The sequence below is a fragment of the Dendrobates tinctorius genome, unplaced genomic scaffold, assembly GCF_039654945.1.
Source record: "Dendrobates tinctorius isolate UK_male_01 unplaced genomic scaffold, ASM3965494v1 ptg000133l, whole genome shotgun sequence".
Taxonomy (NCBI): domain Eukaryota; kingdom Metazoa; phylum Chordata; class Amphibia; order Anura; family Dendrobatidae; genus Dendrobates; species Dendrobates tinctorius.
In genome coordinates this window covers 14,739,810-14,745,338 of record NW_027361801.1, presented here as the reverse complement: position 1 = coordinate 14,745,338, position 5,529 = coordinate 14,739,810, and positions in this window count along the sequence as shown.

Genomic DNA, 5,529 nt, shown 5'->3' with positions numbered 1-5,529 from the left:
GATTGCGTGCTTATGTCTGGGTCATTGGTGGTTATTTTGTTTCTCCACACACGCGATATGTATTTAACAGGCCATAGTAGAACAACGTATGTGGAGAGACCTTTCTCTCATGGCTGCCCGCAGCTGGTCTGAAGAAAAATGGCCACGGTCCTGTGTGCGTGCGCGGTGTGGTCGGCATCGGCACACAGTTTTCCGGCCATCTATTATGAGTCGCGCGCATGCTAATGACGTCTGATGGGTGGTTTTTCACCACGCATGCGTGCGACTCTCTGATGGTGACGGGCCATTCTGTGGATGCCGCCCGACCTCACTGGGCATGCGCCGCTGTGATTATTGGCACCTGGGATTTTGTAAATATATATGGGCTTGCAATGCTAGACATACACTTCCCCTTGATAAAGCCGTGGTGAAACGCACGCCGGGGTTACAGCGAGGCGTCCCCCCCTCTTATACTGACAGCATAGGTAAGTGGCAATAAGCATAATGGACATTATGGGTATTATCCCTTGGAGCTGTGCACAGTGATTATTTGTGCATGGTGTAACTGCAATATATATGTGGTGACTCCCTGATTTTGGCACCTTGATGTAGCTCTTATTGTTATAACTCGGGCACGTTGCAATATTACCGCAATATTTTGCTCACTAGGGTCTGTTTTGTAGTTTCACTTACGTTACTGCTTCTGTCCTACCCTTTATTTATAATGGTGATTCCTCGCTTGTTGTTTTTTCTGGATTGCTCCTCCAATCTACCTCGTATTATTTATGAATGTTTGATAAATTTTAATATATCATAATAAAGACTGCAATTTATAAACCTTTTGTCTGTGGTTTATGGTTACTCCGTTTTTCTTCTGTCTGCATACACCGTATAGAGCTGTCCGCTTGTCAAACAATATCGTATATCTGCTGTTTGAATACGGTCAAATCTATACAGAGACAACGTGTGTGTGTGACTGTTAAAAAATAGACGGAGAATTAAAATTTTCCATACATACACCGTATAGAGCTGTCCGCTTGTCAAACAAAATCCTATATCTGCAGTTTGATTACGGTCAAATCTATACAGAGACAGCGTCTGTGTGTGACTACGGAAAAAAATAGACGCAGATTTTCATTTTTCCATACATACACCGTATAGAGCTGTATGCTCCTCACACACTACCGCGTACCGGCTAGTATCACGGACAAATACCTGCTATCTGTGTTTGACTCCATAAGAAAATACTGTAGACGGAGATTTAAAATTTTCCATACATACACCGTATAGAGTTGTACGCTCCTCACACACTACCGTGTACCGGCTGGTATCTCGGACAAATACATGCTATCTGTGTGTGACTCCGTAAAAAGATAGACGGAGATTTTCATTTTCCCATACATACACCGTAAACAGCTGTCCGCTTGTCAAACAGTATCCTATATCTGCAGTTTGATTACGGTCAAATCTATACAGAGACAGCGTCTGTGTGTGACTATGGAAAAAAATAGATGTAGATTTTCATTTTTCCATACATACACCGTATAGAGCTGTACGCTCCTCACACACTACCATGTACCGGCTGGTATCACGGACAAATACATGCTATCTGTGTTTGACTCCATTAAAAAATAGACGGAGATTTAAAATTTTCCATACATACACCATATACAGCTGTCCACTTCTCAAACAGTATCATATATCTGCTGTTTGGATCACGGTCCAATCTATACAGAGACAGCGTGTGTGTGTGTGTAAGTCCGTAAATACATCGACGGACATTTCCATTTTTGCATACACCGTATAAAGCTGTCCGCTTCTCTAACAGTATCGTATATCTGCTGTTCGCTTTACGGTCACATCTATACAGAGTCAGCGTGTGTGTGAGGCTCCGTAAATACATATATGGACATTTCCATTTCTCCATACAATGTATTGAGCAGACCGCTTCTCAAACAGTATCGCATATCTGCTGTTCGCATTACGGTCACATCTATAAAGACACAGCGAGTGTGTGAGACTCCAGAAATACATATACGGACAGTTCCAATTTTCAATACACTGTATAGAGCTGTCCGCTTCTCATACAGTACCGTATATCTGCTAGTTTTATTATGGTCAAATACATACTGCCAAGCGTCTGTGTGCAACTCCGGAAACAAATATACGGAGATTGACAGTTCACCAAAAACGTGTACAGCTGTACACTTCTGATACAGTACCATGTCTCTGCTGGTATTTTTGGTACATTTTCCCAAACATGAGGAAGTATGGTGGAAGAGGCTACCTACGTGGGCATGGGGGCGCAGCTGGTACTGGTGGTGGTGGTGGTGCATTTGCTGGTTATGGCAAAAGCACAATAGTAGCTAAGGCAGGAGGTGTTGAGCCTGCGTCATCGTCTTGCACAAGAAGGCCTTTAAGGTTCCCTTTTCTGGGAGTAGCCGGAGCATCAGGAACAGGTTTTGGCTTACATTGCCGAAACAGCCTCCAGCTCTATTGCCTCCTCTTCTGAAGTTACAAATACTGCAAGTACAGAGTCGTCAGTGCAGGCTTCTGGTCAGGAACAACACCTCTCCTTGTGACCTTCACCCACACCAAAAGTGAAGGATGCCGCAGAACACTTTAGATTACTCCATGGAGCTCTTTTCACATACCATGCCAGGGTTATTAAGTCAAATCCTGAATCCTGAAAATGTGTGCAAACTGTAAAGCGCTGCGGAATATGTTAGCGCTATATAAAAATGAAGATTATTATTATTATTATTATTAGAGTTGAGCGACTTTTGGTTTTTTAGGGTCGCGTTTCGTTTCGTGAAACCCGACTTTTCCAAAAGTCGGGCGAGCAAGATCGTCCGATTATAGGGAAAAGTCGGGGTCGTCCCGAAACACGAAACCCAATGTAAGTCAATGGGGAATAAAAGTCGGCAGTGAGAGGACAGGAAACACACCTACAGTGCCCATTTGAATGCCAAAAGCATCAATTCTTCTTACTTAAGCTTGTCAACCTTAATTAACTTCATAATACAAGTTACCCACTGAAAAATGGGGGTTATTTGGCTACAGTTGTGGGGGGGGGAGGGCTGGCTACAGGTTTTCATGTGCCCTGGGCAAAAGAGCGCCCCTTTAACACATACCACAACTCATCATGCTCCGATACGGCAGAGAAATAGCGGTATAGTACAATGAAAAATACTTCACTTTTTACATCTCATGACGAGGCCCATCTATTTCTCCATACAGAATCATTGGTCCCATATAATGTTTGAAACAGTATATGATGAGCTCCACATAATGCTACAGTATATGTTGGTCCCCATGGATGAAGCTCCACTGTCTTATGAGCCCAAATAATGCTCCAAACATAATGGGCCCCATTTCTAATGCTCTAGTGTATAATGGGCCCTGTAAATGCTGCTCCAGTGTCTGATGTCCACCTTTGGAATGTTCCAGTGTATGGTGGGCCCCATCTATCATTCTCCAGAGTATAGTGCTCCCCAAAAATTGCTGTCCCAACATTGAAAACAATGAAATAAGTCTCCTCGCTATGGAATCCATGTACTAGTCTGGACTCCTTGTCATCCCCATCTTCTATCTCACTGCACAGTATTTCAACCTTGCAAGTGCTGTGATCCTGAGCAAGCAGGGGGGGCCCACTCGTTGGCGACAGCACTGGCACAGGGCCCCTGATAGTACGGTGGTGTGTCTGACGGCGGGTGGGCCGAACCTGCACTTTCATCTGCAGCTTCCTCTTTGTCACCGTGTAAGAGGGAACTGTGTATGGGAAGGGTAACCTGAGTTTCATCAGGGTCAGATTCAGGCCGTGTAGCGTGCGAGGGGAATGTAGTGGTCTGGGTCAATGTACCAGCAGATTCATCGAGCAGTGGCTGAGCATCAGTGCACTTGTGTCGCCCCCAGGAGTACGATCGCCACAGTGGCATTACCTTCCTCCTAGGGAGTGTGATGTCATGCTTGGGAGCAACGAAGGATCTCTCTAGCAGGTTAACTGATTGGGCGGCGTTATTCCCACGAGTCATGACCCTCCAAACAGCGTTCATGAAGGCAAAGTGTTTGTTTTACGTGGGCAGTATGGTTGCAAAGCTGAACCTTAAAGGAATGTCCAGAAGGTCACCACCAGGAGTGGAGCCTACGGTTAAATTCGACTCCACCTGGGAAACCTCAAACATGCCAGCTACAGAACAGATGCACACATTGCAAGCTTAATTCCGTTAACGAACGAGACTCCGTCATGCCCCGCGGTCCGAGTCCGACTTACTAGAGGGACACGTGAGGATCTGGCACATGAGATTGGCCAATAACTGGTGTGTCATGCCCTTACATGTCCGTGGCTGCACGTGCGCTACACTGAAAAGGCCAGCGTTTGTCGCTTACAGGTGCAGATAACCAGCTGAACAACGTTAGTGATGGGGATCACTGATTACAATTATTACCCGCGAACAATGATTTCCCAGTAAGTGCAGGTCAACTGCAGTTCCGGAATTAGGCCTAACCGTCATTCCTGAAAAAATGAAAAACTTACGTGTGCAAACCACAGGTGCTGTAGCTTGCTTAACAGCTCGCCAGCCATTCTCACGCCCAGTATGGATTACATGTGATTGCACAAATGTGAGAAAGGGTACCGTATCCCCAGATAACATGTATGGATAGCGTACACATTCAAAATATATCTCTATACATCAGGAGGCAGGCTCAGACGGTGTTAGGCCCAGTATGGATTGCACGTGATTGCACAAAGGTTAGAAAGGGTACCGTATCCCCGGATAACATGTATGGATAGCGTACACATTCAAAATATATGTCTATACATCAGGAGGCAGGCTCAGACGGTGTTAGGCCCAGTATGGATTGCACGTGATTGCACAAAGGTTAGAAAGGGTACCGTATCCCCAGATAACATGTATGGATAGCGTACACATTCAAAATATATGTCTCAGGAGGCAGGCTCAGACGGTGTTAGGCCCAGTATGGATTGCACGTGATTGCACAAAGGTTAGAAAGGGTACCGTTTCCCCGGATAACATGTATGGATAGCGTACACATTCAAAATATATGTCTCAGGAGGCAGGCTCAGACGGTGTTAGGCCCAGTATGGATTGCACGTGATTGCACAAAGGTTAGAAAGGGTACCGTATCCCCAGATAACATGTATGGATAGCGTACACATTCAAAATATATGTCTCAGGAGGCAGGCTCAGACGGTGTTAGGCCCAGTATGGATTGCACGTGATTGCACAAAGGTTAGAAAGGGTACCGTTTCCACGGATAACATGTATGGATAGCGTACACATTCAAAATATATGTCTCAGGAGGCAGGCTCAGACGGTGTTAGGCCCAGTATGGATTGCACGTGATTGCACAAAGGTTAGAAAGGGTACCGTTTCCCCGGATAACATGTATGGATAGCGTACACATTCAAAATATATGTCTCAGGAGGCAGGCTCAGACGGTGTTAGGCCCAGTATGGATTGCACGTGATTGCACAAAGGTTAGAAAGGGTACCGTTTCCCCGGATAACATGTATGGATAGCGTAC